Raw genomic sequence first — 26,740 nt, 5'->3', positions numbered from 1 at the left:
ATTCATTGATGTTGTTTGTCCTCTGGAGCTACGCTACCCTGCCTCCTGGGGAGTGACTGGACATGGGAAGCAAAGAATATATTTTTGTTTACTCTTGCTTCTGCACACAGCCTTTGCTTTTGCCCCATTAAATTGCTTCTATCTTGACCGACCAGCATCTTGTTATATTTTCCCTCTCTCCTGTCCATCTAAGAAGGGAAGTGATAGAGCAGCTTTGGTGAGCATCTGGCCCCCAGCCAGGGCCAAACCACCACAGTGCTTTGGACAGTTACAATGCCATGACACAGATACATTTATCTGCAGTTCCTTACAAGAACATTTTCCTGAATTAGGTCCACAGACAACAGTGAGTGTGGGTATCTTCCAAACTCTCTTTCAGAATGAAATTTAACCTGCATGTCCAAAAGATAACATCTATGTCACCCCTACATCTATGAAGGATTTCTGCTTCCTGTTGTGCAAATACGCATCCAGATGTGGCCTCCCCAGTGCCGATTAGAGGTGCGGATTCCTTCCCTTGACCTGCTGGCAGTGCTTTGTTTCATGTGGCCCTGGATGTCATTCACCTTTGGTGCAAAGTCTCGTTGCTGACTCATGTTCAACTTGGTGCCCATCACGTCCTTTTCTGATGAACTGCTTTTCTGCTGGGTGGACCCCAGCATGTACTGGTGTCTGGGGTTGTTACTCCCCAGCTGCATGACTTTGTACACGCCCTTGCTGAACTTCAAGAGTCTCCTGTCAGCCCATATCTCCAGCCTGTGAAGGTCCCTCTGGTTAGCAGCACAACCCTATGGCGTATCAGCCACTCCTTCCTGTTTTGTACCATCTGCAAACTTGCTGAGGGTACGCTCTTTAATTAAGGAAAAGGTAGCAGCTTTTCCATGTGCAAAATTAAATGGGAATCCACACAACTGGAAAACAAATGCCATAATGAGGATATGCAGTTAAAATATGAAGCTTTAGTTTTCTCAACTGTTTGAATTTTTCACTAAGATTTTCCAAAATACATGACAACATGCAAGAAACAGACGACAAGCTCTAATTTCCTCAGTGATGCACAGAATAAATTATAGTCAGAAGGCAAATTATTAAGGAAAGCCTTTTCAAACTTTACTGAAGCCAAAGCAACTGGGTGGCTTAATAACTAAAACTTCAGCTTAAACCTCAAACTCATCCTTGTGTAAGTTAAGTATGCCTTTAAAAGCTTTGTTTATTCAAACCTGTATACACTCATACTGCATCTTTAAGCATGAATCAAGAAAATGAATGGACTTTCCTCCATCCATGGTACCACAGTTAAGCTCTGAGTGATAATGGGATTCATTACAGTTCAAATAAACTCCATTCACCCCCTGCCTCCATCTACTTCACAGAATTATTCATAATTAAAAGTAATTTCAGTAAAGAATAGCGAAGAACAGTATAGGTGTTTTGAGCGTGTCTAGGACATAACAGCTTGGTGAAAATCTCTGCTTTGGATAAATTAGCATTCTCCAAGGCAAAAAAAAAAAAAAAAGCATATGAAATTAAAATGATGCAAACATAACATATCCTTCACTATCGTGCTAGTTTAACACAGCCATTTCCCTACAACACAGAAGTGAGAGAAAAGTAACACACAAAAAAATTCCAGGTTGAGATAAACAGTTGAGATAAAATAAGAGTTTACTGCATAAATGAGATTATAATAATACAATGCACAACTACCTTAGCCTATTTGCAGAGAAAAGTACAGCAGAAAGCAGCAACAAGCAGAAACAATCAAGCAAGCTAAAAACTCAAGCCAGAGAGCTACTCCCCCATCCCTTCTAGTCCCACTGCCATCTCAGTGGAAGAGAGCCAGCAGCCAAAACCCCAAAACTCAAAAGCAGCAACCAGAACAGGAAACCTCCCATGTTACAATCTGAATTTCAATCCCATAATACTTTGCTCCAGCCAGCACTTTCATTTTGAAGCTGGCATGGGGCAGGATGGTTTTGAATAACAGCAGCAAATATCAACTTAACCTGTGCCAACTCTACTCATGTAAGTATGCAATAACACCATAAATATGGGAACAACAGTACAGTTTAACCATTCTTAGCACATTTGGGATTTTTGGCTTTCCATTGGATAAAAGGAGCATTGATAGTTGCATTAAGTATTACTTGAAAAGAAAGTTAGTGAATTATATGTTTAACTTTGCAGAGCAAAGGAGAATCAGAAAATGAAGTTCTCTTGATTTCTCTGGTGTTCATGAGTGGTTCATATAAATTGTAGAGCCCAAAACCAGGGCTTTGGACCAACTGCATAAGTGCTTTGATACCATGTAGCTGGCATGGCAAAAATTGTAAAGCTAAGGAAATTTAAAATACGCAAATTTGATTGTTTTTTCTGAGGTGATGGGATAGATTGGCAGAAAATTAATATGTTACTTACCAGCAGTTCCTGTTTCTTCCAATAAACCCTATTACGTATGTTTTTTTCTACATTGGCATAGATGGAATATACAGATCTTGCTACTTTCTTTTGCAAAATGACAAGAAATTTGTTTTCTATGTAAAAAAAAGAAAAGTCAATGCTAAAATGTTGCTTTTTAAAAATTTTTTCTTTCTTTTTTTCTCCCCCCCTCCTTTTGTCCCCCCTGGAATTGTATTTTTTAACATATTAAAATGGTTTAAAAATAGTGATCATGCTACTATTCTATCCATGTTTTGATGCATAGGAATGTACATGATTTTATTTTAGGAATGTAAAGTAATGTTTTCTTGTGGAGAAGTGCATTAACTTTCCCAAGTAAAATTAAGGCAGCATTGGCACCACTGCCTTGATAAAAGCAGCAGAGGGATAGTACAAGAGTCTATTTGCTTTCCACTGGAAATATGTGTCCACCTGTGTGGACAGACATTCTAGAAAGAACATAAACATTTCTAGAGCATCAGGGTGCTCTAGCAACAACCCACCTGAGATTTCAGGTCTTTTCAACATGCCCAGAAAAACTTAAATGCAAATACCAAAGGTCATGGATATCTGACGTATAGGCTACAATATTGGTAACCTAAATATCATGGAGGCTGTTCCCTGACACTAGTGCTAACTATCTTTTCTGACTGTATCTATTGTCCATGCTATTAAATTGGTTTTGCCCACAAAAATGGTTTTATCCTCCAGAACAGAGTCAACGTATTACCTGCCTTTTGGAAACAGTGTCTGCTCTGTTCCAGCTACTGAGTAGCTCTCAAGAGTTTCTTGGGACAGTGCTTGGTCAGCCTGGGCTAGGGCATCTGGACAGTTCAACAGTAATATATAAATAATTATATTCTGGTGACTGAGGATGTTCATTTCATCATGACAGATATAGCCTGGGAATCTAACCTGAAATGAAGAAATAAATTTTAAGACCAAACTGAAAGTTTTGACAATAGATTTTATATCTCATACCAAGTCCTTTTTCTGAATGGATGGCTAGATTGGAGAGGATAAGTGAAAAAGTGACAGTTCTGAAACAGATTGCAGTGTTAATGAATTGAAGGAGGAATCACCAATTTCTATATACAATCCTATTACATAGACCTTTCCTCTTAGAAAAAAACAATAATGGAAAAATATCCATGTTTTCTAAAAGTTTTGACATTTCAAAGATTTTTTTTCTGTTGTGGAGGCAAACAGTAAAAGTTGGCTTTTAATAAACACTAAGTAAATTTTCCTGTGAAATATGACATCTTGCCATTCAGAATGTGAAAATCCTGATTTCAGTGGGTTGTACAACGTTTCTCTGTTTCAACCCACTACATTCACCCAAACGTTTTGTCCTGTTATGGTTAATATAAGCTCCAACAATCTGTGTGATGGTTTTAGGACTGTCTTTCTAATTTTTGTTCACAAAGTTCGAGAAGAGAAAGTGAAAGAATGTAAATAAATCACTACTGGGTGTAAGAAAACAAAATAATGATTGTTCTAAATACTTCCATTGGAGAGAGAGAAATGTTTAAGAATCACTACTTAAAACAAAGTGTCTCAGTCTCAGCTTGCTCAGCTTCTGTCTGCCTGCTTCTTCTTTTCTGGCTGAAGATAACACACATACTGATCTTGACAAGCTAAGTCTAACAGCCTCTCTGCTTCTCGACTCTCTGCCTTCTGCCAGGGGGGTTTGGGGGGAGACCTTCTGGCTGGGGGCTCAGGGGGGAGGCCCCTTGGGGAAAAGCCCCTTAGGGAAGAAGCACAGCTCCTTGAGGGGTGGGGGCAGCCAGAGGGCTTGGTTGTGCTTTTCTGTTGATTGTACATATTTGTAAATGTTGTGAATAGTGTATATTTGTACATATTCATTGCATTTTCATCATAGATTGTAGTTTTGCTTGTAAATACAGCTTTCATTTGCTTCCAGACCAAACTAGTCTGGTTAATGTCAGTGTGGGAGGGGGAACTCAGCTCTCACACTGTTACAATCTGTAAAACAAATAGCTGAAGGTCAGATGCTAAAATATTTATCATAATCCAAATCAGCTTACTCTTAGTCTTTTCTTTTTTGAAATATAACCTGTGTTCCTAGATTATTTGTTTCTGTTGTTGCTGCTTTCTCTTTCATAATGTGCTAGCTGAAGTCATTATGGGTAATTTAAGAGCAATTAATTTTCATTAAAGTATAATTATGGAAATAATTTTCTTCTTTCTACTGCAATCTTTGTAAAACTAGACCAAATAAATAAATATGTACAAAATAAACAAGCTAATGAAGAATAATATTTGTTTTACCAAATGTGACAGCATCCAAAATCAAGAACAGAGACACTTGGTGCCACTACTAAGTTGGATGGATACCTGTACCCCTGCTGATAAAGAGAATTATCTTACTCTCTATTTGTTTGCTTTCTTAAAAAATAACGAAATCCTTTTTTTGATCCTGGAAGGCTTCCCTGCTGAGCTAGGATTGATTTTTAAGAAGCACTGGGTTTAAGTATTTGCAGCTTTATACCTGTGTATGTACTGAAGAAAGGGACTGGGCAAGCCATTTATTGAACTTGTATAGATATCTCTGGGCAGACTTAGCTAAGAGGTTGACGTTTTCAGGATCCAACTAAAGCTACACAAATGCTTACCTTTTCTCTGCTCTTCTGCATTGCTTGCATTGCTATATCATTTGATCAACGTTGTTCCCAAAACAGGAACATGCTGCTGGAAATGGATCTCTTTTGTCACTGGATCACTCACATTCTCTGACTAATAGTCTAGATTGCCTTTTAATTTTGGACCTACATTTACCGATGACCAGTTTATATCTAGTGATTTTGTACCAGTTGTGTTGGACTCCTATGATCTCTAGAGGTCTTTTCCAACTACTAACCTTCTATGATTCTATGATGGTAGTGTGCATACTTTGAGGAAGAGGTTGAACTAGGTGACCTCCAGATGATCAGTTGTAGTCCACATTTCTGTGATTTTTCCCCAGAAAAAAGACTGAATTTGTGTTAGACTAAGGTGCCTGTTGGCTTCTATCTCACTTGCTAAAACGAAATAAAAGGTGGCATCTAAAGTGGGAAAAAGGGCAAATTTCTCTTAGGTTTAGCTATCATAAAAGAATTGTATAAATCCTATACTTGACCTCTTATTAATCAAAACCAGAGACAGAAGAAAAAAATTTATTAAAATAAAGTTTCTCCTTGATGAAAACCAGAATGTTGTCTTGATTTCAAATGTGTAATGAAAAAGGTTCCAAACCTATTATTCCTGGATAAAAATAAGAGAAAATATAACCCTTTATTTCGAGATTGCAGTATACTTTAGTCATTTAACTAGTTGAAACTGTCGGTAGAAGATCAACAGTAAACTCTTAGTGAAAAGTTTATTTTTTAAAAAAAAAATTAAAAGCTGGGGCAACACTTATGCCAGTATCCTCCTTTATACCAAATAAAAAAAGCCTGCAGAGCTAAGCCCCTCAGGTAAGAGGAAATGTAAAGATTGGTAGAACCCTGCACTTAAAAATCCCAATTGTGGTACAGTAAATTTTACCTTTGTAGTCACCAAACAGGTTCATTTAAACTCCCAGGACTCTCTATTATTCATAAAGTTTTAATCATTGCAGAAATATTTCCCAAAATGGAAACAGAAAAATCACAGGATAACAGAAACATTCAGGTTGGAAAAGGCCCTCAGGATCACCATGTCCACCCTATAACCCTACTGTACAAAGTTCACCCCTAAACCATATCCCCAAGCATCACATCCAAGTAACCTTTAAACACATGCAGGGTTGGTGACTCAACCACCTCCCTGGGCAGCCCATTCCAATGCCTGACCACTTCTTCCTCAGAACTTTTCAGAATTTTACAAGAAGTATCTCTAAAGATGATAAATGTTATTAGCAAATGTTAAACTTATGATTAAAGCTTAATTGTACCCAGGGTTTATAGACTACTTGAATAGAAGTTTGGAATTGCACTTGGAACAGATGTGCGTTGGAACATTTTGTGTGCTAGTAAATGTTTAGTGGCATGCTACAGTTCAGAAAGGGTTAGAAAGTGAAGTTTTCTAGCTGAAGTTACTTAAATCTTCCTGCATAAAACTTAGATTTTTCACAGCTAGCAGCGACAACTTTCCTGACAGAAATATGAAAGCCTGAGAGACAGTAGACAAAGAGCCGGGCTGTTCCAGAAACTGGTAAAGGTCAGCTTGCCACCTTCCAGCCACTAACTAGACCCTCTGTTCCCAGGCTCTTGCCCTGCTTTTGTGTGGTTGTGTAGGCTTGGCCCTCCAACTAATTAGAACTGACCACAGAGCACCCTCAACTTAGGGTATAAATGGAGTCCTGCTACAAAGACATTTTGAGTTCCCCTCAAAGCAAGCAGCCTGGCTGTTGGATCTTCTCCTAGAATGAGATGCCATCTAAGGGAATTTCTGTGGACTTAGAGAGTCCTCACCCCCTCTTTTGTGAGTGTTTATTTTGAGGTTTCCCATTTGTGAGTGTGTGCTTAAATATTTTGGTTCATATTTCTAGAAAGAATTTTCCTTAAAGCTTGAGGTTAAAACTTAACTGGTTGAGCAGTGGTATATTCCTGACTGACATGTGAACTTGTAATTTAATTGTGTAGAAAGGGGTGCCAAGTAATATTGGTTACAAAAAAATCTGTGTTTCGGGTAGCTGGTGCTACCTGTCTTGTGAGTGCCTCCTCAACAGCAACCAGAGGCAGAATCATGTCTGCCAACTCCTAGCAAGTCTGTTGAGCAGGAGTTGCTGTGGTTGATACTGCTTGGCACCTTCAAACACTATTTGGAAGTAATAGGGTTATCAATAGGGTTATCAGAAACAGTTGTCACTAGTTCTGTAGACCTGCTGCAGTATAAGGTTCTGCTTGACAATTTTATCCACTATTTCTACTCATCTGTATTATTTCTGTAGTCCTCATAGACATCATCTTTTTTTTTTCTTTCTTTTTTCTTTTTTTTTAACTGAATGACCTTTTATACGGCTCAGAATAGTCTGGGTAAAGTGGCAAAGAAAAAACATTTTCTGAAACATCAAAGAGTATTTCACTCTTGAATGTAAATTCAGCAAAATTTTTGTCATAATGCAATCCTATTTTATAAATAGATTCCTTTGAATCCTTTGTTATCATTTAACATTCTTGCAGGATTCTTCTTATCCAAGTAACTGTTTTCATCCAGATATAATTTGCTTTCCATCTTGCGCTTGCTTTTATTAGAATACTGTAGCTGAATTTTGCTCCTCAGGCAACATACTTAAAGTCTGCAGGATCACTTTTATGAGTTTTTTTAAAACTAAGTCTCTGCATTTTAGTTGATATTGTTATTTAGATTGGTTGTGAAATGCCTGTTAATCTTGTGTAATACTAAGATGTTTGTATTTACTGTTGTGAAGGATAAACCCAGGATTTGGAGGGAAATGTAAACAAAACTTGAGTGTATTCTTGGCATGATTATAAACCTTGGTCTTGGAAAGCTTGTGAAACCACTCATATGCTTAAAGTTAAATGTCCACTTTGCAAAGTCAGGGCAGAAATGCAAAATTAACCACACCAGTAAACAACAAAACTGTAAGAATTGTTACCTCTATCACATAATAATGGCCAAAACAATAGTAATAAAAAGTGATGAATATCATCTGTGATAAGAATTCTTGTATCTGAAATCAAATATCAAAAGGCTTTCAGATTAATCTGTGCATGAATACGTTCTTACCTAGTGATATATTAGAAATTAGACTTTGCCTAGCCAAACATACTAATCAGTCATCACTTTCCTTTCAGAGAAATGACTGCTGAATTGGAGAACTGAAAACTCTCACTCATTTACATGTTAAGCACGTTATATATTTTAAGTTTTGTTTTTCAGGGCCTTGCTGAGAATGTATGATATCTCCCAAAAGAGATGGTTTGGCTTTCCTTTGCAAAACATAGTGACAAGCATTCCAAACATCTCCCAAAGCAGTCAATTCTATTTCAATGATATCTGAAAGGAGCAACATCACTGTTTCAGAAGGAAACAGAGATCCAGCAGCATTTAGGTTTAAACAGATTATTGCTATCAAATGCAAACCAACCCAGAATATGGTAATGTTGTTTTAAATAGTAAACAACAGGAGGCAAGAGGACTCATGCAGAGGCCTCTAAAAGGAAGCTTTCTGGGTGATTTTGTCTATTTTGTGTATCTAATCACTTCAGAAAATAGTGTCCAACTGCATAATTTCAATTCATGCATGTAGTTTGATGTTAATAAGATGTATCCAATCTGAGAGTACAACATGTCAGTGGAGCAAATCCCAGCTATCCTGAAGATGGGTGGAATTCCTGTTAGTCTCAAGGAGAATCAGAATTTAGAGCGAAGTACTCAAATGAAAAAAGTAATGAAACCTCCCAAACTGATCTTTGTGCATTTATGTGTTTTCCAACTTTTCCAGGTCACAAATATTTGGTTATGAAAGGAACCACAAAGTTGTGAATGTCCATGTTTCTGGAGGCTTGTCATTATAATTTTTCTGTTTTAAATCACCACTAAATTCAAATATACCAATCATTTTTAAAGAGAACAGACTGAGCTTTAATCCTGCAACATTTGGAGTACTCTTTCTACAGCTGATGGAAAAAGACTCCTCCAGAGGCTGTCCTGCACCTGCAAAAGTAAAGTGATATGCATTTCAGGTGTGACTGGTAACAGAAGGCAGTGGGTAATATCCTTAGTTTAGTTACCCAGGTAAAGCCAAATAATTTAAAAAATCCATCTACTTCATTGATTTGTGATGGACAGTATAGATCAGGTGTGATTTATTATGATTTAGTTGATTTTGATGTAATTTCTTTAGATCTACACAAGTGCTAGTCACAAGGAAACACCTTCTTCTGACATGCTCCGACATTAATTTAACTTCATGACCTGGCTGTAGGTTCAACCATTGCACTTTATTACTAGATTGTATGTGATAGGAAATATCCTATACAAAATGAAGGTACTAGGAAGAAATAGCTCATTGAGAGGCCTTAAGTTGTGCCTGAACCACTTATTAATGGATTTGACCACATTACCCTTTCTAAGCAGGACAGCATTCTAATCCTTCATAAAGAATGAAGAGACAGAAAAACCAAATATTTCCATCAAAGTTAGGCAGTAATCTTTAGCAGAAGACTGGAACCCCAACTTCTGAAGGCTTAGTTCTGTGCCAGTTTCACTTGTAAGTGTAGGACTTGTTACTAGAATGTGGCAAGCCAAATCTGTTGTAGTCTACTACAGGTAGTCTACCAAAGTCTGTGGTATAATTTAGTTGTTGGGTATCACCATTCTTTTCTTCCCTGTGTACAGGCTTAAAATTTACATCTCCACTGCTCTTCTCCCCCTACTCTTCTCTCTTCTATAAAGAGATACTCTTAGCTTAGTTTTCATTCTTTCTAGTCACTGCTCCAATTTCATCCTATTTTTCATTATTAATTTTGCTTTCCATTACCCAATCTGTTCCTGCAAGTGAAAGGAATGACTGCATAAAATAAAAGCTCCATAGCACTCAATTCTGAACTAATAATATCAGTGACTTTTGAATTATCACAGGCAAAGTGAAGATGCCTGTTCTTAGTTGTAACTCATTATTCTCCCAGGCATGTGGGGCAAGATATTAAATGCAATGGTTTCAATGGATCAACCTGTTTCCCTTTTTTATATGGCAAACCATTCCAGAATAAGAAGGAAGGACTATACCAGTCACTACTCAACTATAAGCTCATTGATACTTTCATTGAAGTGAATGGATATCATCTGAAAAACAGTAGCCACTACGTTTGAAGTAAAAGTCAGTATCATTGCTAAGGTGAAACTGAAGCTGAAGAATGCAGTACCTGACTGTGTTCAGAAGTACAAGTATGTTGAATAGCATCTGAAATAATTTCTGAAAAAGAATACATATTTTAATACTAGTATTTATTGTTACATTGATCTTTATGCATTATACATACTCTAAGTGTGTTCGGAACTAGTGCTTGTAGCAGCCACGATGGGTGGTTAGAGTATGTAGTAATCTTTGGCAGTTGGGCTAGATAATCATTGGAGGTCCATTCCAACTGAAATAATTCTGTTCTATTCTGTTCCAAGATTTTGGGGGTGCAAACACTGTGATCCATATGGAGGGTTATACATTCCATCTGTGAGGGCAGAATCACATCCTGAGGTCCTGCAAACCACAGGAAATGGGAGTATGGCACATCTTGTTGTTATGGACTCTAGCCATGTGACTGAGAAACTGCTGAGAACATTGAGCCTGCTGGTTAAAGGTTTGTGGTGGCTGTTACTCTGCAATTTGTAGAGGTCTGTCAGCATTTCTATGATGAACAGGGATTCTGGTATTAGGCTTAAGCAACTTTTGGCTTTTAAGTTCTTCCTGACTGAGAAAGGGAAAAAAAACCACCACAAAGGAAAGGATGTGCAATTCCATATATATTAGGTCAAGAATATGTGTATTGACTCACGTGGTACTGCCATCATTTCCTCCATGAACAGTGTTGAACAGATGGCAATGCCTCTGTGCTTTCTGAGTTTTGTCCCATTTCTGAATGAAATAAAATTACTTTAAACAATGTTTTTTTCCAACTTACTTACGCTAGCACTTCTAGATGTTCTGCTGCCCTCTCAACAATGAGCTTTTCTAATTATTCTTTCTCCAAAGATTCCTTTCTTTACTCAGCAGCATGGACAGGCTTGAGGACTGCTGTCCAAGACACTGAGAAGAATTAATGTTGGCAATATGCCTGTGTTAAACTATAAAGTCCTGCCACCTTGAATCAGTCTGGTCTCCAAGAAAGCTGGTAACAAGCTTTTTGTAATAATAAAAAAAAAAAAAAAAAGATGTGGAATTTACAGATTTTCATGTAAATAGGATTCTGAAGATACCTCACAACTGTCTATTTAATTTTATTGTACAGAAATGTTTAAAAGCAGGACTCCTGGTTTCAAAATGTAATTTTCAGTGTTTCTACTGTTTAAGCTGACCAGGCTAAGAGAGATTCTGTAGGTTCTGAAGTTCTGTACATTCAGGATGTACAGGCAGCTGAAGACTTGGGCAGGTGACACACAAGGACTGATACTGCAGCACAGCATGGCATCACTGGCATCAGCAACATTTCTGCATTGCTGAATTAAAGTTTTAAGAAGAAGTTATCTGGTCTTTCTGATGACTGAGTAAAACCAGTCTGAAGCAGCTTGCGAAAACTAGAGAGATGTTTATCTTCTCTGAAGGTCCTGAAGGTACAGAGGGAAGCTGTGAGTTTTACTATTCGCGTGAAATAAAATTTGAATATTTGGAATTTTACATGTGTTCTAGGTCCTGTAGTTTATAGTATGTTTTAGGTCCCCTGAGGCAGAAGTGTCACTTTTTGTTCTCATGTTTTCTCACGTTTGAAACATCCAGAAATGACCTTTTTAACAGTATGGAAACATGCAGTGAACATGCACTGAATTTATTAATCATGTAAGTATTGCACATATTCTGCCAAGTAAAGTCACAGAAGTTATTGGTCTAAGACAATTCTATTATGTCTGAATTGTATTTTTTTCATCATGTTATCCTTTTTTAACATCCTTTATTGTTAATTCCTTGCAGAACTCCTATTTATTATTTAAAGTTGCATTAGATGAGCTGTCATAATTTTCCTCAATTAGGCAACTATTTTCATTCAAATACAATTTCTATGCTGCAAATACTTGTTTTTATCAGCATATTATAGTTTGAGGTTTTAAGGGACAAATTATTATCATTTAAAAATTAACTTATGTGCACAGCAACATCTTTTTATGTTATTTATAATTGTGTATGCATACCCACATTAACATTATAACATATTACAAATTGATAAATGTGGTGCTGTTATGAGATACCACATAAAAAATATATTTAATGACCTTTCCATACAGCAGACAGTTACTTTAGCTCATTATATTTTAGAATATGCTGAGTACATTCACTGTGGCTATTATGTTTTTTAATACCTTATGCTGCAAGCTTTAAAGTCTATCGGAATTTCCTGGACACAATAGAGATCCTACAGTAAATAAAATATATTTTGAAAACTCCCTAAACACCTACTTTTCAGCAGTGGTTATTAAGGTTATTTATAGATATATCCTCAGCATGTGGAATTCATAGCCACAGAAGTCTTGGAAAAAAATATCAGAGCTGGGTTTAAAAAGTAGCTGGCTCATTTTATGACTAGAGTGATGATTGTGGGTGGTACATCCCCCTAGCATGGCAAGTATGCACAGGGACAAGTGCAAGAGCAGATTCATCACACTGAAGAAGAGAGGAACTTCAAATAGGTCTTGTCATTCTTTGCTGAATATTATCTCATTTTTCAATACTCTTTTTGAAATGTGGCTGCCAGAGATGGACAGAGTAATCCATGGACTCATTTTTAGTACTTGTTAGTGTTCTTCTCTGGATTTATTCCAGATCCATGCTCCTGTTTGGATAGCCTGACGCATGCCTTGACTCTGTTAGCTCTCATTGCCAGCATATCATACTGAGAGGGTATGGTCTATTTGCACCCTCTTCAGTTAAGTAACTTTTTAGAGACATGACTGTGTATGACTCAGTTATCATGAAGATTTTACTTCCTAATATGCAAATAGTTATATATCATCTTAGATCCATATAAGTGACTTATGTCTAGTTAATGATTTTTTGTCATCGTCTGATTTTATTCTGAGTAGTTTTCTTGTAGATCATTGCTAAAGATACCAAATACCATTAAGCCAAAACTGGAGCCTACAAGAAACATGACTCCCCACTTCCAGTTACTTTGAAAAGTCTATTTGTTACCCAGATTTTTCTCCATTAGTATGGGTTTTATTGATTTCATATAGTGTTACATATAGTGGTAAATTATATTAAAAAAAAAAAAAAAACAAAAAAATCAAATGTCTCAGATTATACTACTACTTTACACAGTTGCCTTTTCCAGCTAAATTTGCAGTCTAATAAAAGTGATGACAAGTGCAGAGTATTAAACACAGATGGCCAGATATAATGTGTTTACACACTGAGTTTTGACTTACATACTCATCCACCCACCCCCTACACATGCACATGTATTTATTCAAAAGTTTAAGTCATGGACAGAGATCAAATATTAATCTTGATAGAATATTAATCTGATCTGCTACACTGATGTAGTATTATATAAAAAAAGAGAATGGCTATTCTACTTTTTCTTTAGATTGACAATGAAATAAAAGATCTAATATATGGACCATAAGTGTCCTGCCAGTTATTGAGAATTGCAACCCTCAAATGCAATAAGATCAGCCTGTCATTCCTCCAAGGTGCAGCACATACTGAAATACTAACACTTCACACACCAGCCTATACCTCAAACCACCATATTCTTTGAAGGTTACATGAAGCAGATGGACCTTCCTACACAAAACCAGAAATATACATTTTAATGATGTCTCTCCAAGACTCACAGTATGAGACTGAATCCTGATGTTTTAAAAATAATTATTGCTTGCTGTAGATCTATAGTTTAATAATACCTCAAAGGCAACAAAAGACAAAAATAAGTTAATGGGAAAATGAAGGTCACAAAAGCCAACAAATTAATTTTTACTTCAGACATGTTTTCCTTGTTATGTTAATACCTATATGAAAATGTGTAGGTATTTAGCCTGAAACTCTCCTTGGGAGCCTCCTGTGTGGGCAGCTAGCCCCAGAAGAATGCATAGGAGGCATCATCCAGACATGCTCCATACTGCAGTAGCTTAGTGCTCCAAACTGCACTGGCTAGATGTATTTTCCATGGGTTTTGTGAAAAAGCTGGAAAACATTTGCCTCCTCAGGGAACATGAAAGACACAGAAACCCAGAAGTGCTACTTATCTCCAGTTTACAGCTGGTCTGTTCTCTGGAGTCAAAACTCCTTTTTCCACTGCTAGCTGAGCAGATCTGTATCTACTGTAGGTCCCCATGCTCTTTTGAGGGGTCATGTGTATCTAGGCAAAGCTCTTTCTTACTAAAGTATCAGTGATTAGAGCATTTAGACAAAAAACTGGACAGCAGTCATAACAAAGGTATCTATTCCAGTTCCCAGAAGAACTACCTAGCCAATTGTTTGGAGAATACCTGGGGATCCTGGGACTATGTCAGAAGAAGAAGAAATGAACAACTGCATCATTCTGTCATGGAGGCAGGGGAAGAAGGGCTCCTTCTGTTTTGTTCCAGGACCCTTGGTTGTTTCTGTTGTCTAGGACCCATGTAATGTGAAACCTGGGATGTGATACAGACAACCCTTTCCTTGAAAAATGACTGTCATAACCAGGACACCAACCAGTAAGACAGTGCTTTCTGCTGGGCTTACTGCTTTTGATATATTTTAGTAACACTTGAAAATGCCCGGTCAGCACAATTATTTAGTGAAGTGGGGAGAGTTTAAGTATCACTATATTAGCATATAATATCTTTCATGATGCTTGTGCCAAGTGCAAAAGGAATGTCTGTGATTCAAACCATAGCTAGTGAATAATATAGATGGTGCAGGACTGGCTGGCTACAGCTGGAGATTGCTGGTGTTCTGAATAATCTTCCTGAAAATACATGACTCATTCTTTTAAGCACCTAAATGGGCTTTCTGGATCTCGTTCATAGGTATAATTTGCAAACCTGAATGATTAAATGCAACTCCTTTCATCTAAACTGGTATTTAGACAGGTTAATTAGAACTGGAATTGTTCTCCCAGTGTCTCTGCAGCTTTAATTTGGAGTTGAACAGCAGCTTTGCTCTTCAAAAAGCTGGAAAACTAATTATAGCAGATATATGATGGTGCTCTAAGCATGGTATCCACTCTGACTATGAAGCCCATATGTTGATGTTTTATTTTAGGCTGTAGGATTCAGTCTTAAAACAGTCTAAGATATGTGCAAGCCTGTAAGTGTACTTCCCAGTTACACTTAGGTCTCCTGCAATCATACATGTTTGCAGCCTGCATGAATGAACAAGGAGCTCCTGGGTGAACTGAAACTAAAAAAGGAAGTCTACAGAAGGTGGAAGCAAAGATAGATAGCCTGGGAGGAATATAAAGAAACCATCTGAGCATCTAGGGATAAGGTTAGGAAAGCTAAAGACCTGACAGAATCAAATCTGGCAAGTGGTGTCAAGGGCAACAACAAAAGCTTTTATGGGTATCTTGGTAATAAAAGGAAGAGTAGGGAAAATGTCATCTCTCCCTGGAAGGAAACAGGAGATAGGCAAGAGCTGGGATTGTTCAGCCTGGAGAAGAGAGGAATCTGGGGAGGCTTTATAGCAGCTTTCCAGTACTTAAAGGAAGCCAACAGGAAAGATGAGGAGCAACATTTTTGCAAAAGCATGTAGTGATAGCTCAAGGGGTAGTAGGGAAATAAGACAGATCTAGATATAGATGTAAGGAAGAAGTTTTCACTGTGAGGGTGGTGAGACACTGGAACAGATTGCCCTGAAAAGTGTGGATGCCCCCTCCCTGGAAACATTCAGGTTCAGGTTGGATGGGGCTTGGGGCAACCTGGTCTAGTGTCCCTGCCCATGGCAGGGGTACTTGAAACTTGATGAACTTTAATGTCCTTTCCAACCCAAACTATTCTGTGATTTGTGAGGGACAGTTGTTTTGTAATGGCATTCCTTGCTTAATTTATTAGGTAGCAATGACTCTCATTTATTATTTACCTGCATCTGTATTTCTCCATTAATGTCTTTAGAAAGAAGCAAAATGAAGCATCAGCCTCTGCTCCATTTCACAAGATGAGAAAAGATTGAAAGATTCTACTGTTTAAATTTATGTTTCACATTAGAATATCTGAAGAAATTGAGCGTTATTTATTTATTGAAATGTTTAAAATTGTTAGTAGAAGAAATATAGTATCTTTTAAAATGAATTGTCCAATTCATAAGTATCCTAGAGTATCCTAAAGTATGAATAAGTCATAAATCTTCCATATAGAATACTAATATTTTATTAAAAACACTATCCATAGTCTGTACTTGCAGTCAAAGGAGAAAGTATGGAAGATAAAAAATTATCTCAATTTATCTTACTGCTATAAACACTATAGCTGAAAAGAAAGAAAGTTGCATTACCAATAGAAAAATCATATTACGTTGTGTATATTTAAAGGAAAATGTCAGGTTATTTTTTATATATGCAAACAATACTTGTTTCTTACTGAGCAGACCTGCTGAGTATAATACTAAATACAAGCAAAATGGGACCTGTTGACTTGACTGAATTTACTTACCTTCCACGCTCTGAAGGATTCAAGCAAAATCAAAGATCTCTGCTTCTTATGCCGGAAAGGGGCAGATTATCAAGAACCCATTGCATAGATTGCAATTGAGCTGCCATGCAATGCTTTTTCCTAGTGGTGGTTTTCATGGCAATGAAAGACCATGCTGTATTAAGTATTGAATAGAAACAAGCAAAAGAAGCTAGATATATATTCAGTTCATTTGTTTTCACCTTGTATGTAGTTCTCTCACCCTGTATATAGTCCTCAGGAACACAAGTTTCAGTGTCAACAGATGTGGCTCTTTTCTTTATACAGATTAATCCAAGGTCAGTGACTAATAATGTTAATAACATTTATGATTTTGTTAACGATGGGGCCACTGACTTGCATGAATAATGAAGACTCTACAGGACTTAGAATGGACTAAGCAAAAGTTTCAGAAGGCAAAGATGGGGACTAGGAGAGTGAAAAACCTTCTACTGTGGGAGAAAATCGTATGAGACCGAATGAAGAACATGAAGGTGCACAAGTCTATGGGACCTGATGAGATGCATCCACAGGTCCTGAGGGAGCTGGTGGATGAAATGGCTAAACCACTATCCATCATGTTTGAGAAGTCATGGCAGTCTGCTGACTGTTGGGTGGAAAATACAATCCTCATTTTCAAAAAAGCAAAAAAGGAAGACCTGGGGGAATATAAACTAGTTGGTCTCACCTCTGTGTCCAACAACAACATGGAGTGGATCCTCCTGGAAACTGTGCTAGGACACATAGGAAATAAAGAGGTCATTGATGACAGCCAGCATGGCTTCACTAAGATCAAATTGTGCCTGACAAATCTTGGTGGCCTTCTTCAAGGGCTATGGTGCTGGTGAATAGAGGAGCAACTGAGGTCATCTACCTGGACTTGTGCAAAGCATTTGATGCTGCCCCACACAACATCCTTGTCTCTAAACTGGAGAGACATGTATTTGATGGATGGATAAAGAATTGGCTGGATGGTCACACTCGAACTGTGGTCAAGAGCTCAGTGTCTGAGTGGAGATCAGAGACAAGTAGTGTTTCTCAGGGGCTAGTATTGGGACAAGTACTGTTTAATATCTTTGTTGGTGACATGGACAGTGGGATTGAGTGTGCTCTCAACAAGTTTGCTGATGATACCAAACTGTGTGGTGTGGTCAACAGGCAGGAGGGAAGGGATGCCATCCAGAGGGACCATGACAGGATGTGGACCCTTGCAGACCTCATGAAGTTCAAGAAGGCTGCCAGTTTAAAAAGCAGCTATTTATCACCACCTCCTCAGTGTGGCCTGTCAGCCAGTTCCCTATTCACCACACAGACTGCTTGTCTAGACCATAATGCATCAGTTTAACTAGGAGGAGGCTGAGGGAAGACATATAGAAAGCCTTAGAGAAATTCAGGTACAATGCAATAAACCAGTTGTCCCTCTCCTCCATGTAGTTGGAGGCAGGGCCCCTCTAATTATGACTGGAATCACTTGCATCTAGTGGAGATCCTTTGGGAGTCCCTTCAGTAGGATCAGAAGCAGTATCAGTTCTGCTCTTGTTGAGCAATTTTCCACTAGAAACTGGGACAGTGTTCTTCTATGGAGAATTTCCTTTTAATTCACTCAACCAATGACAAGCAACTAGTATACCCTTGTGCTTTATTCAAGAGTACAGTAACTGGGTGCTTTTGGTTTTGTCAGTATCTTGGGACAGGTCATGAAAACAAGTCCATCTCCTAAACTCCATAACCAAGGCTCTTTGCTATTTTCAAAGTGTCTGAAAACTTGCACAATAAATTCACCATTACTGTTTGAGAAATTTTGGAGTTGTATGGAATATTTGACCACTATGGATCATGTAATTTAAAGTGATTATTTGATGGAACACAAGCAGATGGGTTAGGCCAGCAATACTGTGTTATTCAAATGTCTATTTTTCATAATAAATGCTTTTCTCTCTCCATCCAGTACAACACTATGCCAGCAACAGAGCTAATTGTAAGTGAACTAGTTAGTCTGACCTGCAGAGTAGCAAAGATCTTGGCTCATGGAAACAGTATACCTGCATCACTGTTGTGTTGACTGACCAATGAATATGGCTGTGATTAGCTCCTGGAGAGGAGGATTAGTCCAGGTACTTTAGTTATATTGCTTCCAGATCTGAATCTAAGTCATTCAGAGCCAGCCTGGTTATCTTCATGCAGACATATTCAAGGTGTGCCACTATAGCAGGCATGTTTGTCTCAAATACAGCTAATAATAGCTATGACTGTCAAGGAGAGTATAACCTTTATACTTCAAGATATCCTTTGCCACAGTGATATGTATCTGTGTGAGTTCAAGATAAAATTACTATAATATACTCTGTGTGGGTCTATAGGCTGAAATGGAAATGAGAGTGAAGACAAAATACAGTTACCCCATGTAGGTAGTACTTAGTGTTTGTGCAGCTTTGATCTCTGCTGACTGATGTTTTTTTTCCTGGATGAGGAACAACTGTAAAGCTCAGGCTATGTGAAATCCAAGTGCTCCTCTCTGTCATTGTGACATGTTGAACAGTTATGATCAGCTAATGCTCTCATTACTAAGAGGACAGTGCTGCCAGAAGTTCCTGTCCTCATGTCCTTCATGACAGATTTTGGGATTTAAAATTAGTATTTTCTTCCAGGAGTATGCTCTAGTGGCTTTTCAGATTGCAAAGCTAATGTTTTCACCTCCACATTTAGGTCACAGAAACATAGACATTTGTAAAAATCCTGTTGTTTGATATGTGAAATATTGTATGGTTTAGATCTATTTTTTATTGGACAGGACAGTGTTTGAAATGAATTATGACAGCAATTCCATACAGATGGCTTAAGTTTGTCATGGTTACTTGTTTACATTTTCAAACTGAAAAAGCTAATATAACAACCAAATGCAAATCACCTGAAAAGGGCCTTCACTATTCTAAGTATGTCAATTTTTCTAGATTAAATGGATGTGCTGATCAAATTCTCATTGTATTCTATGGCCATGATTAGTCATGATAAGATGGTTCCTATAACATCCTTATACTACATTTTTCTAGGTGATTTATCTACATGTATACAGGCATATATTCACTCAGGTTTGTGAATTTCTCCCTCAGATGGTGTATTTATTCAGTCTTTCTCAAGCTTTTTCTAATCAGTCATCCTAGTTTCTTTGTCAAGTTTTTATTTTCCATTGCGAAATTCTTGGGTCATGTTGATTTTGGGAGTAAGAAGCAGCAATTACCAGATACATGGGAACATTTTAAAATTCTAATGGATATGTCAGAGTACCATATCTGGCACAGTTTTATCAGCTTTTGAAGAAGCATGTATGTACATATGAGCAACAGAGGAATTAATTCAAATGTAAGAAGTGACAAATTCCTTTCCATGTGGTGCTTGCCATGCCATAGGACTAAGGCTTTGAAATGTCAGATAATGCACTAACCTAGATAATGCACTAAACCTGGCAGTTTGTTAATCATTTAAAATAAGCAGTTAAGACTGTAAGCTACTTGTTATTTGGTCTAAGATTACTGATGCAGGATCAGCTTTTAAGAAAGAAGGAGAATGTGTTATGACATCTGTGATTCTGCATTGTTCTAAAAATTTGTATAATTCTCTTATTTGACCACATATTGTACCAGAAAACAAAAATGAAACAGATCAGAAATACTACAATTTATTATGTTTGTCCCTCTTTTTTTTTATAAACAGATGCAATAGAATAATATTTTATTCCCTTTATTTATTGTCTATGGTTTATCTTAACTGCCCTAAACTTCTTGATGCTGAAATGTTTTATTGCAGCAGGATCTGAGTAAGAAACTGCTTCCATATATGTCAGAAGCTATTTAATAGGTATATAATTCAATTGCCTTTCAATATATAATTTGGTATGTTAGGATATTTAATATTTCCTGATTTCAACAAATATTTTATTCCTTCATTAATAACAAAAGCAAATAAGTATTGCAGTTGACTTGCTCGTTGTCACTGAGTGCTGAGTAAACTGTTAGAGGAACTACCTAATTGCACATGACAAGTATACAAAATTAACTTGAATATTAAAGAACATTCCTGGAGAACTTCAAATGCTTAGGCCAAATATGTGAAGTATTAAGGTCTGCTAATTGGAAACTCTATTTACTTAATTAAAATACAGTGCTTGTGTGCTATTACAAATGAGAACAGTCAATATGTAGCTAGCAGGCATAAACAAAAGGGGATTACCTGCCTGAAAAACACATTTACTTTAATTACAGCACTCAAATTTTATAAGTCTGTTCCTAATGAAAATGAGAGGGCATTATAAAATAAATTGAGGTTAGCATATTATTAATGAGATTCCTTTAAAAATTATACTACTAGTACACTGATTATATATTTTCTTTGCCATATTTTCAATGTAAGAAACATTTTTCAGGAAGTGTTATTAGTATTTTATTGTATTTAAGCTTTAACTTTGATCTAATTTGTTTTTATAATTCCCGTAGTGACTCCCAGGGGACACAAAAGATTGTCCTGTAATTTGTACTAACGATGCCGATAACAGAGAGATCAGTGTTCTAAAAATGACACACTCCTCCAAATATAGCCATCTGCAGCTTGGCAATCAGCAGGAGACACCATGGTGCATGCATCTGAAGAAAGTGATAGTGAGATCTGTTAAGTTGAATGTCACTTTCAGGAACACCACCTTAGGAAATAAAGCGTCTTGGCAGCAGCATGTCGGTGTTTTTGACGAGGAAATGTTTTCCCAAAGTTTTTTCTTTGTCATGAAAAGCTGTTTCTTCTGAAAGTGACCATGAACTCTGTCACAGACATGATAGCTCTCCCACTGTGAGCAAATATTGGATCTGGGAACAAGCTGCCCTGCAGTATTTGTGATTCAGTTTGTCTTCTTATCTAGTTGAAAGAGCATGTCAAATCTTAGGACTACATGTGTTGTCATTCTCTCCTCCTTCTAATTAAACATATTCAACAGTGTTCTAAGTACCAATGAATTGCTATGATATGAAAGAAGAAATAAGTAATACATCTGCTGCATGTCATGTAGTTTGAGGATTGCCTTGTGATCATCCGTGTTGTTTGCTTGATAACGTGCTCCCTGACAGTTTTGGCCTGGGCCAAACAATCAAGAGAGCACAGATTGGAGACAGCATAGGTCAATCAGCAGTAAGGAAAGGCAAGCTTTGTAGGAAGATGGGATGATGGGAGAGAAGGTTTTAGCTTTCTAAGCATGAGTTGTGCATACCACTTGTCGTCATGGTAATGGGGAAGATACACTCAGCATAGAAGAGGAACTGAACTCAGTGCATAAGTGGCCAGACTCCCTGGGATGCCCTGCATATTCCCTGGAAATCTGAGATTTTCTGGGCACTTGGGTTACATACCATGTCCTTCACTTGACTAAAAGGAAAGTTTAAAGAAATCACCTAGCTTAAGGCACTTAAACTAGATTAGACTTTGTGAGAGTTCTTTCTTGTCTATATTCTACCCACATTTTTACATGGCCAAGATGCAGGTCACTTGAATGTCTACAGTTACTTGAATATCTACAGATTACTTAAATATCCTTGGAGATATTCTCAACTACTGTGTGATCATGTGATACTTAGCCTAATAATGTTAGGGTGTGTAGAAGGAGAGCGTGTCTGCTCCCTTAAGGTCATGTGTTCAAGGACCTCACCAAATTAGATGATAAGGAAAAGGGGAGAACTAAAAAAAAACAGCTACTGGGAGGGACTAGTATGAATAAGGAGAGTGAAGAGTCAGTACCAATAGCTGGAGTGTGACTGGGAATCATAGCTGATGTGCCTGATGCCAGCTGCTGAGGGTGGTGAGTGTTGGTATCTGCCCCAATCCTGCTGTGCATGGGATATGTAAGTGCCATTCACCAGTAAACTCCAAACAGATCCCATCAGCAAACAGGAGGTCCTATTTAGGTCTAGATAGGAGTACCATGTGGGTGGAGAATCTCTGTGGGTCTTTGGATGTCTGTGGGCACGGGGTGTCTGTGAGATGAATGTGTGTGACAGTGTGTGTGTCTGCACCAAGCGTGGAGCTGGACCAGCTTGTGAGTTGGGAACCTGTGGGGGAGAAGTGTCACCTGTGTGCCTTCATGAGTGACAGGCTGTCTCTGCCAGCCCAAGAGGAGGAGTGGACATGCTGTCTGTGCTTACCTCTTCAGTCAGTCCCATGTATGGGTGCAACTCAAGGCAGTGCCCTTTCTGTATAACTGGCAGTGTCTGTGTCCTCTGTGTGTCTCTGTTTGTATGTCTCTGGGACATGTGCTCAGCTTTTCTACCAGAAGAATCTGCAAATGTGAAAGTAGCAGCAATGTTCCTCAGACCAGGAAGAGACCCCAGGTCCTCAGGCACCTAGCTGGGCTCCAGTGGTTGCACAGAGGGAGTTCTGAACCAGGGCTGCTGGAGGTGATGGCTGCTCCTAATAGCCCTTAACAAATAATTTATAATGCATCTTGTTAAAGCCTGGAATTTGGAGCCTATGTATGTGGTTTACATTGAAGAAATATGAGTCATATAAAATTTAATAGAATCTTATAATTTTTCTGCTCTTCAGAAATATGTAAGAATTATGTTAATCCCTATTTCTAGAGGAAAAGAATGAAAACATCATACTCAATCCTGTTTTTTTCAGTCCTTGCTAACCATGGAGCTGATAGAAACCCGGAGGTTTTCTGTGTGATTCTAAATGAGAATGATTAGCTACAAAATTTTCCTGCAGAGTTTGCAAATTGACATTCCCTGTTGTCTTTGAAAGATATATTGAAAATCATTACAAGTTCTCTGCCATTGCTCAATAGTTTTCTCAAGTTACTAAAACATACTTCACCCTTGAGCTGCTTACTGCTTATTGTCTTCTACTCCCAGTGCTATCAAAACCCATACACCTTTACAAACACTCATGGCAGTGCTCTGCCTTTCTGGGGTTTGTGCCTATCATAGTAAATTATATTCTTCTAATCCTCTGCCCTTACTTTTATATTAAATCAGTTTAGCCAGGCTATTTTACTTCCAAATATTTTGTCCCCTGAAAACTAAAACTAGGGGACAATCTTGCTAATTAGAAATGAAACCCATAATAGAAGAACCATTAGTGTCTCATTTGGATTTGCTGTGTCAGATGATGAGTTAAAATTACAGCAAAATAGCTAATTTGCAGTGCATAAACATGAAACCCAGAACCTAAATTTGATGCATTTTAAGTTCCTTTTGTTTACAGAAAGAAAGCCTCTGCTAGAGGTATTGAGCTGGCTCTTGGCATAAACTCTCAATTTTCTTGATGGTTGTGGAATCCCTTAATCCCTTGAATTCTTTGTAAATGATTTTGCAGTACACATTCACTTTCTTTCCATTAGATGAGCTGTTTACACAAGCTCTTGATGTGGATATAATTTTAAATTTATTTTAAAGTAAGTTATTTTTGTTTTGATTAGTCACAGCCAGGCCAGAACTACATAACTTCAGCAAATTAAATTGGGATTTATTTAATACAGAGTACACTTCTTCCTTGGAAGTCTTTAGGAATACTCAGCACTTCTTAATGTTTGGAAACTACTTTAAGCACATAATTCACTGCTTTATCTCATACAAGTGAAGGGGAGTACAAAAAAATTCAGTGAAGCAATCTTGTCCTCTTAGCAGTTCGAAGAAGTTGTAATTGTACAGTACTGCAGCCGTGCCTGCAGGTCATATAACTGAGTGTGTCTGACAACTACATTACAAAAATACAGATGCCTCTGCACTCTGAAATACATTTGAGAGATGGAGAAATGAACAAAAGCTACAATCGAATTCACCTTACTCATTCCAGTGTCTACCTCTTCTTGAGCCACATTTTTGGACCCACTCAGGTCCACTGGTGAAAATGTCTGAGGCAAGGTTTGGAAGGATTACTGCAGAACTGGTGATCCAGCATAAGTTTGGGAGCGTGTAGACCTCTGGGTTGTGGAGGTGAGACAGTCTGCTTGCTTCTTCTTATAGGTAGGTTCTGGACACAGTGAATGGTATCAGGGGACAAGGAGGAGGGAGGAGCACTCCACTATCTCACAGTAGCTGGAAACTCCCTCATGATAGGGTAAATAGTCAAACTCCATATAATTACAAACCAAATGGAAAGTCCTGGATAACTAGAGTCTTCCCAGTAACTCACTGTACAGTTTGGGAATGGAAAAGTGAGCAAGTTCACAAGTGGGTATTGCATTCCAATTTTGATCTTGAAGGCCCAGTACCCAAACATCAAAGGGTATCTTGATGCCCCTGAAACGTAACAATGTCATCCTACAACAGGTGTTCTCCAAGCTATCTTGCTGGAGCACTGCTTATAAAGAATATGGAGAGCACTGCAGCGCCCTGTGCATTTGCAAAGCCTTACTTGTGTACTGTGTTTTCCTTTAGAGGGATTTTTCACAGGGAGACCCTTCTGTTGTGTTGCCATCTCAGAGAGTCAGCTTAGAGGACCTTTGGAATTGGCAGGAGATATCTCAAGTGAAATCCAGAAATTCAAGGTCTTTTTGAAATCCTTGTGTTTTCAAGATAAGGCTACCAAATTCCCATTGCAGGAAAAAAAAAATGTCTGTCAGAAGGCTTACTGTCAATATGATGTCCCCCATGAGAGACTGCACAGCAATTTCAGGAAAATAAAGCTACCCCAGCCATTGTCAACCAGAATGCTATATACTGTAGTATAAATTAGTGTGGAGGTAACTAAGGTTCTTAGATAAAAGTTATGCAATGATGCATCACAGGGCTTAAAAAGTATAAACATGAACCAGTCTGTATCACTTGGCACATGGACCTAGATAGACCTAGATGTGGATGAGAAAGACAAGTATGCTGTACCTAGTAGGATAGAAAGCACACAAGATGTAGTTTTATGTTCAAAGTACAGCCTTTTACTGAAACAAATAGACACAGGTGCATTGAAAAGAAAAGAAAAAAAGGATAAAGTATGTGTAAGATGCAGGGAATTGTAGCTTTACAGCACTCTGGCAATAAGCAATTGGGACTGCTGATTTAAGGCATTTTATACAGTCAACTTGGCTCTGTGTGACTACTGATCACATTCCTGATGAGTTGGTTTTACCATCTGAAATCATGCATAAAATAGAAGCCATTTTGATAATGTGAAACTTGATTTATGATTTAAAGAGAAGATGGTTTGACCTTGTGGGGCTGGGGAAGGGGGAGGAGGGGGGGGGAAATGGGGAACAGGCTAAATCAAAGCTCTTGAGAAGTTCAAGAAAGGAAAAGAAAAATATAAAATGAAGGTAAATAAGCAAAATTGAAAATTCTATGAAAGGAAACTTTGCATGAAGGAGAAGGGTTGTCAGAGCAAAGATGTGGTCACTACCCAAATGCATACTTTGACATATAGAGAATACAGAAATGCTTTTTAATAGTGAACTATGCAAAGAAAATAGTGACTTTCTGTTTACTCAATCCATCAGTTTTATTGTATTGATATTGAATTACATCCAGAGAATACTCATCTTGGAAACCAGGGGTTCTGAATGAGAATCTGAAGAAGTTAAATTATTTGTGGTTTTTAAATACTACTTTTGTTCAGTAAAAATCTGGGGGTTTATTGCCCATAAATACTATTTAGAGAGAACCTTGAATCATAAGCAGGCTAGAAGAAGCTGAGTGAGATTGTTTGTCATTGCAGTGTTGGTCATTTCAGCAGAGGCAGATGAAATACATCTCTGACTCTTGACTCTCAGGGATTACTACACAGCAAACGAGTTGTCTTCTCTGAATGTTCTGGATTGCTTTTGATATGATGAACATTAGAAGACAAAAAGAGATAGAAAACAGTAATTTGAGGATGGCTGTTGCTTAGTATGAAATCAGCTTTCTGTGCAGAATAACAGCATGGGTTAGGAGAACTCAGAGAACATAACTTTGGCACAGAGGCCATAATGGCAACGTGTTATTGTACATGAGATTGCTGTCAAATATATTAATGGCTTAGG

The sequence above is a fragment of the Indicator indicator genome, chromosome 9, assembly GCF_027791375.1.
Source record: "Indicator indicator isolate 239-I01 chromosome 9, UM_Iind_1.1, whole genome shotgun sequence".
Lineage (NCBI taxonomy): Eukaryota > Metazoa > Chordata > Aves > Piciformes > Indicatoridae > Indicator > Indicator indicator.
The sequence above is the reverse complement of the archived record's forward strand: the minus strand, read 5'-3'. Positions refer to the sequence as shown.